The 12358-nt window shown below is 39.4% G+C and overlaps 1 non-coding gene across 1 annotated transcript; it reads left to right on the forward strand.

The window, feature by feature from the left end:
• Positions 1–9229: 9229 nt before the first annotated feature.
• On the forward strand, positions 9230–9337 carry LOC130960071 (small nucleolar RNA R71). The gene has a single exon (XR_009078984.1). It is a non-coding gene; the product is annotated as a small nucleolar RNA R71 (small nucleolar RNA).
• Positions 9338–12358: the final 3021 nt, after the last annotated feature.

The following is a 12358-nucleotide window of genomic DNA, read 5'->3' on the forward strand; positions in this document are numbered from 1 at the left end:
CCTACTTAGTTAAAAGTAAATAAATCTCCAAGAATAAATATGAATTGGATTTCACTAATTCAAATCATAAAAATGAAGTACAAATAGACTTGTAGAAGAAAATAGCTCATGAAAGCCGGGAACAAAGAATCAAGCATCAAACCCTCACTAGTAGTGTATATCACTCTAATCACTCAAGTGTTTTAGGTTCGATTCTCTCGATTCTCTACGAATCTTGCTTTCTAAGGCTTGCTCTTCATCTAACAATCAACATAAATTTAATGCACAGATACACATATCAAGAGGTCTTTTAAGGGTTGTAATGGGGTTAGGGTTAAGGTAGGATTGTATTTGGCTAAGTGGACTAAAATCTGAATCCTTAATTAACTTAAACTTTCCCACCTAACTTAAACAATCCATGTAATCATAATACAACATCTAACCATCCATTAACCATGTTTTCCACATATTCATGCATTCTAATTTTAATTATAACTCATATGCATTGCTTTCACCACTTACTTTGGGGCATTTTGTCCCCTTTCACTTATTTTGCTCTATATATATATATATATATATATATATATATATATATATATATATATATATATATATATATTTTCTCAATGCACTATTGGATGCATGAATTATGTCCCAAACATTTCTTTCACGTTTTTAGAAAATCCTAACATACTCAATTTTCAAACCAAATGTTTCCAAACCCACTTTTTCCCACACTTAATTCATAAGCATTCTCACTAGTCTAAGCTAACCAAGGATTCAAATTAAGGACATTATTATTTTTCGCTTAGAGTTAATGATGTGCTAAAATAAAGAACAGATGGGTAAAAAAATAGGCTCAAATTGGTTTGCAAGGGATAATGAAGGGTTCAGGTCATATGGGTATGTAAGCTCAGTGAAACAAAGGCCTCAATCATATAAGTGCATGCATACATTAAATAATGGAAATATAGAATTAAACAAGACAAAGATCACAATTTTAGAGAGAAAATCACACACCAAAATAAAATATTGGTTGATAAAATGCAACCAATTCAAATAAGCTCAAAATCTCACAGGTTTTGTGTGTTCGAGCTCTAAATCATGTTCCAGTATAATATTTCTTCAAACAAGTTTAAAAAAGTTTCAATTTAAATTAGTGAATTACTCTAAAAAAATTTCTTGAAAAAGAAAATATTACTTTAACCAAGTGGTAAAATATGCACAAAATCAGATAATCATGCAAATGCAACAACTAATCTACAAAGAAGATTTAAACAATGGTGTTGAGACAAGAAAGTACTAACCCATGGAGATCGGTATCGACCTCCCCACACTTAAAGTTTGCACCGTCCTTGGTGCATGCTGAGATGTGCAGGTGGACGGGTTGTTGCAACTGATGCTTTTCTTTAAGATTTTACAGATGGACTTGTCTGTCTCCCCATGTAAACGTCTTTCGGTTCCCTTTTGGGTGGCCATCCTGAAAGAAAAAGGGAAGAAAAAGTAACCCAGTAATAAAGATAAGAAAATAAATGAAGTATGGGTGGGTTAATGCATAATGATAATGGTCTCATTTACATCGAAGCTTCAACATGTACGTGAGAAAACAATAGAAGCCATGGCATGCCAGTGGTACAAAATGTACAATAATGGGGAAGAGAGTGGGTAATGAAAGACAATGTAAGTTCATGTCAATGCAAAAGGAATACAGGTATCATAAAAGATTGACATTGACAGAAAAATAACATCACCCAACATTGGAAAACAAGTCACTAAAAATTATACCAGAAAACAGGCAGCAAAACACCAAAGGAAAAATAATAAATTTAGAAAAGAAAAGAAAAATATGCACTAATTTAAAATGCAATGAATGAAATATGCAAATAAAATGAAAGATAAGAAGAATGAGAAGGGAAAGAAGTAAGTAAGAAAGGAGGGAGGGAAAAATTAGGATTGGGGAAGAAAAGATAAGATAATTGGCAAATTAGGAAAAGCTGTGCGGCGCAAGCGACGCGGACGCGTGGGGGACGCAGTCGCGCGACTTGCGCTTAAATTAATCGACGCGGTTGCGTCGGTCACGCGAACGCGTGACTCAGGTTATGCTACTGGCGCGAGGGCAGCCTCGCGCTCGCACAACTCTCTGTTCGAATTTTTATTTTTGCAAAATTTGGGGTGACGTGGTCGCGTGGGTGACGCGATCGCGTGGATGACCATTTTTGAAAGACGACGCGGCCGCGTGGGGCACACATTCGCGTGGGAGGGCTTGGGCTTCTAGCACGAGTCCAGCCCAATTCCAGCACAACTTTCAGCCATGCACCTTTTTGACGTCGATTTTCATGGCACGCGGCCAATTCCACCTCTTTGTAAGCTTCTTCAATTTCAACCTCGTCCTCTTAGTGGCTTTCTTCCAATTCAACCTCTTCTTCATTGCTTACCAAGGGCATGGGAGGCTGTGCTTCTTCTTCTTTAATCTCCATCTCTTGATCGACCTCTTCCAAGTCCTTAATCATGATATGCCATGGAGGTTGTACACCCTCCTCAGCATCAAATGCAACCATCTTGGAAGGAGGCTCTATGTCTTGACTTTCCCATGGAGGTTCAGCATCTCCTAAGTCTTCAATCACTTCTTCCTCTGCAACTATTATGGCTTCCTCCACTTGTTCCAATACAAAGCCATGTTCCTCATTGTCCACCGAAGTTTCTAGTGTCTCCTTCATGCTTTGCTCTTCTTTTGATTTCCCACATGTAGCCATGGGAGTTCTTTGAGTGCTCAGATATTGGGAAGCTATTATATTTACTAACTCGCCTAAGGCGGCCGTGAAATTTAGCACACTCTTTTTCATCCTTTCTTGCCTTTGAAGAATAACACGAAGTTTGTCATCCATTGGAGATTGGGGTGGATATGAAGATTCATTGGTTGGGAGAGAGGTGGTGCACGAAATTGTGATCACTACTTTTCACAACTCAAATAATCCCCGGTAATGAATCCAAAAACTTGGTGCTCAATACCATGGTATAAACATAATTTCACAACTTCGCACAACTAACCAGCAAGTGCACTAGGTCGTCCAAGTAATAAACCTTACGCGAGTAAGGGTCGATCCCACGGAGATTGTTGGTATGAAGCAAGCTATGGTTATCTTGTAAATCTCAATCAGGCAGATTCAAATGGTTATGGATGATATATGAATAAAGCATAAAGATAGAGATACTTATGTATTTTATTGGTGAGAATTTTAGATAAGCGAATGGAGATGCTTTGTCCCTTCCGTCTCTCTGCTTTCCTACTGTCTTTATCCAATCCTTCTTACTCCTTTCCATGGCAAGCTGTATGTTGGGCATCACCGTTGTCAGTGGCTACAATCCCGTCCTCTCAGTGAAAATGTTCAACGCACCCTGTCACGGCACGGCTAATCATCTGTCGGTTCTCAATCAGGTTGGAGTAGAATCCATTGATTCTTTTGCGTCTGTCACTAACGCCCAGCCTTCAGGAGTTTGAAGCTCGTCACAGTCATTCAATCATTGAATCCTACTCAGAATACCACAGACAAGGTTTAGACCTTCCGGATTCTCTTGAATGCCGCCATCAATTCTAGCTTATACCACGAAGATTCCGATTAAAGGATCCAAGAGATAAACATTCAAGCCTTGTTTGCTTGTAGAACGGGAGTGGTTGTCAGACACGCGTTCATAAGTGAGAATGATGATGAGCGTCACATAATCATCACATTCATCAAGTTCTTGAGTGCGAATGAATATCTTGGAATAAGAACAAGCTGAATTGAATAGAAGAACAATAGTAATTGCATTAATACTCGAGGTACAGCAGAGCTCCACACCTTAATCTATGGTGTGTAGAAACTCCACCGTTGAAAATACATAAGAACAAAAGTGATCATTGGCTTCGGCCCCAGAGAGGGAACCAGAAGAACCAAGATGATCTAAGAACTAGACGTCCAAAGATGATCCTAAGATCGAAAATGATCCGAAGATGAAAATACAATAGTAAAAGGTCCTATTTGTAGAGAACTAGTAGCCTAGGGTTTACAGAAATGAGTAAATGACATAAAAATCCACTTCCAGGCCCACTTGGTGTGTGCTTGGACTGAGCATTGAAGCATTTTTGTGTAGAGACTTTTCTTGGAGTTAAACGCCAGCTTTTGTGCCAATTTGGGCGTTTAACTCCCATTCTTGTGCTAGTTCCGGCGTTTAACGCCGGGCAGTTTTGAGCTGCTTTGGAATGCCGGTTTGGGCCATCAAAGCTTGGGCAAAGTATGAACTATCATATATTGCTTGAAAGCCCAAGATGTCTACTTTCTAACGCCGTTGAGAGCGCGCCAATTGGGCTTCTGTAGCTTCAGAAAATCTACATCGAGTGCAGGGAGGTCAGAATCCAACAGCATCTGCAGTCCTTTTCAGCCTCTGAATCAGATTTTTGCTCAGGTCCCTCAATTTCAGCCAGAAAATACCTGAAATCACAGAAAAATACACAAACTCATAGTAAAGTCCAGAAAAGTGAATTTTAACTAAAAACTAATAAAAATATACTAAAAACTAACTAAAACATACTAAAAACATACTAAAAACAATGCCAAAAAGCGTATAAATTATCCGCTCATCACAACACCAAACTTAAATTGTTGCTTGTCCTCAAGCAACTGAAAATCAAATAAGATAAAAAGAAGAGAATATACAATGAATTCCAAAAACATCTATGAAGATCAGTATTAATTAGATGAGCGGGGCTTTTAGCTTTTTGCCTCTGAACAGTTTTGGCATCTCACTTTATCCTTTGAAATTCAGAATGATTGGCTTTTATAGGAACTCAGAATCCAGATAGTGTTATTGATTCTCCTAGTTAAGTATGATGATTCTTGAACACAGCTACTTTATGAGTCTTGGCCGTGGCCCAAAGCACTCTGTCTTCCAGTATTACCACCGGATACATACATGCCACAGACACATAATTGGGTGAACCTTTTCAGATTGTGACTCAGCTTTGCTAGAGTCCCCAATTAGAGGTGTCCAGGGTTCTTAAGCACACTCTTTTTGCCTTGGATCACAACTTTATTTCTTTCTTTTTCTTTCTTTTTCTCTTTCTCTTTTTTTCTTTTTTTTTCTCTTTTTTTTTTCGCTTCTTCTCTTTTTTTTTTGTATTCACTGCTTTTTCTTGCTTCAAGAATCATTTTTATGATTTTTCAGATCCTCAGTAACATGTCTCCTTTTTCATCATTCTTTCAAGAGCCAACCATTCATGAACAACAAATTCAAAAGACACATGCACTGTTTAAGCATACATTCAGAAAACAAAAGTATTGCCACCACATCAAAATAATTAATCTGTTATAAAATTCAAAATTCATGCAATTCTTCTCTTTTTCAATTAAGAACAGTTTTCATTTAAGAAAGGTGATGGATTCATAGGACATTCATAACTTTAAGGCATAGACACTAAGACACTAATGATCATAAGACTCAAACATAGATAAACATAAGCATTAAAATTCGAAAAACAGGAAAATAAAGAACAAGGAAATTAAAGAACGGGTCCACCTTAGTGATGGCGGCTTATTCTTCCTCTTGAAGATCTTATGGAGTGCTTGAGCTCCTCAATGTCTCTTCCTTGTCTTTGTTGCTCCTCTCTCATGATTCTTTGATCTTCTCTAATTTCATAGAAGAGGATGGAATGTTCATGGTGCTCCACCCTTAGTTGTCCCATGTTGGAACTCAATTCTCCTAGGGAGGTGTTGATTTGCTCCCAGTAGTTTTGTAGAGGAAAGTGCATCCCTTGAGGTATCTCAGGGATTTCATGATGAGTGGGATCTCTTGTTTGCTCCATCCTTTTCTTAGTGATGGGCTTGTCCTCATCAATGGGAATGTCTCCCTCTATGTCAACACCAACTGAATAACAGAGGTGACAAATGAGATGAGGAAAGGCTAACCTTGCCAAGGTAGAGGACTTGTCCGCCACCTTATAAAGTTCTTGGGCTATAACCTCATGAACTTCTACTTCTTCTCCAATCATGATGCTATGAATCATGATGGCTCGGTCTAGAGTAACTTCGGACCGGTTGCTAGTGGGAATGATTGAGCGTTGGATAAACTCCAACCATCCCCTAGCCACGGGTTTGAGGTTATGCCTTCTCAATTGAACCGGCTTCCCTCTTGAATCTCTCTTCCATTGGGCGCCCTCTTCACAAATGACTGTGAGGACTTAGTCCAACCTTTGATCAAAGTTGTCCCTTCTAGTGTAAGGGTGTTCATCTCCTTGCATCATGGGCAAGTTGAATGCCAACCTTACATTTTCCGGACTAAAATCTAAGCATTTCCCTCGAACCATTGTAAGCTAATTCTTTGGGTTCGGGTTCACACTTTGATCATGTCTCTTGGTGATCCATGCATTGGCATAGAACTCTTGAACCATTAAGATTCTGACTTGTTGAATAGGGTTGGTAAGAACTTCCCAACCTCTTCTTCGGATCTCATGTCGAATCTCCGGATATTCACTCTTTTTGAGTTTGAAAGGGACCTCGGGGATCACCTTCTTCAAGGCCACAACTTCATAGAAGTGGTCTTGATGCACCCTTGAGATGAATCTCTCCATCTCCCATGACTCGGAGGTGAAAGCTTTTGCCTTCCCTTTCCTCTTTCTAGAGGTTTCTCCGGCCTTGAATGCCATAAATGGTTATGGAAAAACAAAAAGCAATGCTTTTACCACACCAAACTTAAAAGGTTTGCTCGTCCTCGAGCAAAGAAGAAAGAAGTGAGTAGAAGAAGAAGAAATTGAGAAAATGGAGATGGCTTTGTGGTTCGGCCAAAGGGGGAGAAGTAGTGTTTAGGGTGTGTGAAAATGAGGGAGTGAAGATGGGTTTATATAGGGGTGGAGAGAGTGGTAGGGTTTGGCTATGGGAGGGTGGGTTTGGGAGGAAAAGTGGTGTGAATTTGAATGGTGAGGTAGGTGAGGTTTTATGAAGGATGGATGTGAGTGGTGAAGAGAAAGATGGGATTTGATAGGTGAAGGGTTTTTGGGGAAGAGGTTGAGGTGATTGGTAAATGGGTGGAGAAAAAGAGAGAGGGTCGTGGGGTAGGTGGGGATCCTGTGGGGTCCACAGATCCTGAGGTGTCAAGGAAAAGTCATCCCTGCACCAAGTGGCGAGCAAAATTGCTCTCTGTGCCAATTCTGGTGTTAAACGCCGGGCTGGTGCCCATTTCTGGCGTTTAACGCCAGCTTCTTGCCCTTTCCTGGCATTTAACGCCAGTCTGGTGCCCTTTTCTGGCGTTAAACGCCCAGAATGGTGCCAGACTAGGCGTTAAACGCCCATTTGCTAGCTTCACTGGCGTTTAAACGCCAGCAAGTTCTCCTCCAGGGTGTGCTATTTTTCTTTCTGTTTTTCATTCTGTTTTTGCTTTTTCAATTGATTTTGTGACTTCCCATGATCATCAACCTACAGAAAACATAAAATAACAAAGGAAAATAGATTAAATATAACATTGGGTTGCCTCCCAACAAGCGCTTCTTTAATGTCAGTAGCTTGACAGTGGGCTCTCAATGAGCCTCAGAGATACTCAGAGCAATGTTGGAACCTCCCAACACCAAACTTAGAGTTTGAATGTGGGGTTCAACACCAAACTTAGAAGTTGGTTGTGGCCTCCCAACACCAAACTTAGAGTTTGACTGTGGGGGCTCTGTTTGACTCTATTTTGAGAGAAGCTCTTCATGCTTCCTCTCCATGGTGACAGAGGGATATCCTTGAGCCTTAAACATAAAGGATTCTTCATTCACTTGAATGATCAATTCTCTTCTGTCCACATCAATCACAGCCTTTGCTGTGGCTAGGAAAGGTCTGCCAAGGATGATGGATTCATCCATGCACTTCCTATTCTCTAGGACTATGAAATCAGCAGGGATGTAATGGTCTTCAATCTTCACCAGAACATCCTCTACTAGCCCATAAGCTTGTTTTCTTGAGTTATCTGCCATCTCTAGTGAGATTCTTGCAGCTTGTACCTCTAAGATCCCTAGCTTCTCCATTACAGAGAGAGGCACGAGGTTTACTTGACCCTAAGTCACACAGAGCCTTCTTAAAGGTCATGGTGCCTATGGTACAAGATATTGAAAACTTCCTAGGATCTTGTCTCTTTTGAGGTAATCTCTGCCTAGTCAAGTCATCCAGTTCTTTGGTGAGCAAAGGGGGTTCATCCTCCCAAGTCTCATTACCAAATAACTTGTCATTTAGCTTCATGATTGCTCCAAGGTACTTGGCAACTTGCTCTTCAGTGACATACTCATCCTCTTCAGAGGAAGAATACTTATCAGAGCTCATGAATGGTAGAAGTAAATTCAATGGAATCTCTATGGTCTCAGTGTGAGCCTCAGATTCCCATGGTTCCTCATTAGGGAACTCATTGGAGGCCAGTGGACGTCCATTGAGGTTTTCCTCAGTGGCATTCACTGCCTCTTCCTCCTCTCCAAGTTCGGCCATGTAGGTCATGTTAATGGCCTTGCACTCTCCTTTTGGATTCTCTTTGTATTGCTTGGAAGAGTACTAGGAGAGAGTTCAGTAACTTTCTTACTCAGCTGTCCCACTTGTGCCTCCAAATTCCTAATGGAGGACCTTGTTTCAGTCATGAAACTTTGAGTGGTTTTGATTAGATCAGAGACCATGGTTGCTAAGTCAGAGTGGTTCTGCTTAGAATTCTCTGTCTGTTGCTGAGAAGATGATGGAAAAGGCTTGCCATTGCTAAACCTGTTTCTTCCACCATTATTGTTATTGAAACCTTGTTGAGGTCTCTGTTGATCCTTCCATGAGAGATTTGGATGATTTCTCCATGAAGAATTATAGGTATTTCCATAGGGTTCTCCCATGTAATTCACCTCTTCCATTGAAGGGTTCTCAGGATCATAAGCTTCTTCTTCAGATGAAGCATCCTTAGTACTGCCTGGTGCATTTTGCATTCCAGACAGACTTTGAGAAATCAAATTGACTTGCTGAGTCAATATCTTGTTCTAAGCCAATATGGCATTCAGAGTATCAATCTCAAGAACTCCTTTCTTCTGATTTGTCCCATTGTTCACAGGATTCCTTTCAGAAGTGTACATGAATTGGTTATTTGCAACCATTTTAATTAGTTCTTGAGCTTCTGTAGGCATCTTCTTCAGATGAAGAGATCCTCCAGCAGAGCTATCCAATGACATCTTGGACAGTTCTGACAGACCATCATAGAAAATACCTATGATGCTCCATTCAGAAAGCATGTTAGAAGGACACTTTTTGATTAATTGTTTGTATCTTTCCCAAGCTTCATAGAGGGATTCTCCTTCCTTCTGTCTGAAGGTTTGGACTTCCACTCTAAGCTTACTCAATTTTTGAGGTGGAAAGAACTTTGCCAAGAAGCCATTGACTAGCTTTTCCCAAGAGTTCAGGCTTTCTTTAGGTTGTGAGTCCAACCATATCCTAGCTCTGTCTCTTACAGCAAAAGGGAATAACATAAATCTGTAGACCTCAGGGTCAACCCAATTAGTCTTGACAGTGTCACAGGTTTGCAAGAATTCAGCTAAAAACTGATGAGGATCTTCCAATGGAAGTCCATGGAACTTGCAATTCTGTTGCATTAGAGAAACTAATTGAGGCTTAAGCTCAAAGTTGTTTACTCCAATGGTAGGGATAGAGATGCTTCTCCCATAGAAGTCGGGAGTAGGTGCAGTAAAGTCACCCAGCACCTTCCTTGCATTGTTGGCATTGTTGTTGTTTTCGGCTGCCATGGGTTCTTCTTGTTTGAAGATTTCTGTTAGGTCCTCTACAGAGAGTTGTGCCTTAGCTTCTCTTAGATTTTGCTTCAAGGTCCTTTCAGGTTCAGGGTCAGCCTCAACAAGAATGCTTTTGTCTTTGCTCCTGCTCATATGAAAGAGAAGAGAACAAGAAAATATCGAATCCTCTATGTCACAGTATAGAGATTCCTTGAGGTGTCATAGAAAAAGAAAAATAGAAGGAAGAAGTAGAGAATTCGAACTTATCAAGAAAGATGGAGTTCGAATTGTGCATTAAGGAATAGTGTTAGTCCATAAATAGAAGGATGTGGGAAGAGAGGAAGAAATTTTCGAAAATTAAGTAAAAGATTTTAAAAATACTTTGAAAAACACTAATTGATTTTCAAAAACTAAAAGTGGGAAAGAAATCAAGTGATTTTTGAAAAAGATTTTGAAATTAGAAATAAAAAAGATATGATTGAAAACTATTTTGAAAAAGATGTGATTAAAAAGATATGATTGAAAAGTTATGATTTTAAAAAGATGTGATTGAGAAGATATGATTTGAAAAACAATTTAAAAAGATTTGATTTTTAAAAATTAATGACTTGGCTAACAAAGAAAGATATGATTCAAACATTAAACCTTTCTCGACAGAAAAGGCAACATACTTGAAATGTTGAATCAAATCATTAATTGATAGCAAGTATTTTTTTGAAAATGGAAAGAAATTGATTTTGAAAAAGATTTGATTGAAAAGATATGATTTGAAAAAGATTTGATTTTGAAAAAATTTTGAAAACTTGAAAAAAATTTGAATTGAAAATAGAATTTCCCCTCTTGTGCCATCCTGGCGTTAAACGCCCAGAATGGTGCACATTCTGGCGTTTAACGCCCAAAACACTACCCTTTTGGGCGTTAAACGCCTAACCAGGCACCCTGGCTGGCGTTTAAACGCCAGTTTGCCTTTCTCACTGGGCGTTTTGAACGCCCAGCTTTTTCTGTGTAATTCCTCTGCTGAATGTTCTGAATCTTCAATTCTCTGTATTATTGACTTGAAAAGACACAAATTAAAATTTTTTTGGATTTTTAATAATGAGGAATAATCAAAATGCAACTAAAATCAAATAATAATGCATGCAAGTGATAAACCCCATTTTGAGGGTTTATCTTGTGTTGATTTCAGGGGTTTTATCAATGATTCCACACGCTTTCTATATGAAAATACAAGACTTTGTGTTCCTTTCCTAATTTTGCCTCATGGATGAAAACATGCTTATTTTGCACTAAATTAGATACATTTTCTAATCTTCTCTTAGTGCCATTCGATGCCGTGACCTGTGTGTTAAGTGGTTTCAGAATATAGGGCAGGGATGGACCGGAAGAGAGAAGGAGAACGGGCGCAAAGGAAGGGAGCATGAGAATTGAGCTTTGGAAATCTCAGCATGGGCGCGTGCGCACACTTGACGCGTCCGCGTGGATTGAACAGCTAGAAGTCGAAGCCAATAGCCAAGCCACGAGCCGGCTTGCGTAGCGGCTAGGCCATGATCTTCATGGGCGCGCACACGTACATTACGCCTCCGTGCACATTACAAGATGCCACATGTACGCGTGCGCGCCGATGTTCGAATGTGATTTTTTAAAGAGCCACGTGACTTGGGCGTGGAGGCAGTTGGGGATCCCATCTTGGGGAAGTGCCTTGGCGGGAAAAGCTTAAGAAGACCAAAGAAACAAGGGTTAAGGGACTTTTAGCTCATTTTTCTAGATTCTAGATATTTTGGGAGATAGTTAGTTACACTCTTGGAGAAGGAAAGAGAGATTCCAAGCTCTCATTAGGGTTCATCTTCATCCAATTTCTGAATTTTCAATCACTCTTTGGTGAGATCCATTGCAATTCTCAATTCACTTTGTCCATGTCATAGATCTTCTTCTCCAATCTCAATTAGTGCTTGTAATTGTTAAATTCTCATAGATCTTAGATTCATTTTTGTAGTTTTGGATTTTGTCAATTCCTTTAGAATCTCATTTCCATTGTTGTTCTTTGTTAATTGTTGTTAGTTCCTTGTGTTGAAATACTTTTAATTCTACTTTCCTTTCATTTTTATTATGACTTTCACTCTTGCTCATCAAATGTTTGATAAAATGCCAACACTAGTTATGGAGTAAAAGTTTCTTACTTGGCATAGGGTTTGGGCCATTAGAAGGAGTTGAATAGTTATGTCAATTGTTGATTTGGAATTAGAGATTGCTAATTGACTTGGAGTGCACTAAAGCTAGATTTCCATATGGTAAAGCTAGGACTTGTGACTCTAGTTAATTACTCTCATTTGACTTTCCTCTATGCCTAGGGGTTAACTAAATGAAGCAAGGTCTAATTATTGTCATCATTGAAGAAACTATAAGGATAGAATTTCTAATGCCAACCCTAAGCCAAGTCTTTTAAGGATTGATTGTTTGTCTTCTATTTTTGCTAAAACCTTCAAAGAATCATAACAAGGCTTCCTAATCAATAAGATGCATGCTCTAGCAATTCCAAGGGAGGACGACTCGGGAGACTAGTACTCTTGGTTATAGATTGTAGGATTGTTTGATGCGAAGTTTAAGTGTCGATTAGACTATACTCACGATCGT

The sequence above is a fragment of the Arachis stenosperma genome, unplaced genomic scaffold (assembly GCF_014773155.1).
Source record: "Arachis stenosperma cultivar V10309 unplaced genomic scaffold, arast.V10309.gnm1.PFL2 arast.V10309.gnm1.Scaffold_100070, whole genome shotgun sequence".
In the NCBI taxonomy this organism is placed as follows: Eukaryota; Viridiplantae; Streptophyta; class Magnoliopsida; order Fabales; family Fabaceae; genus Arachis; species Arachis stenosperma.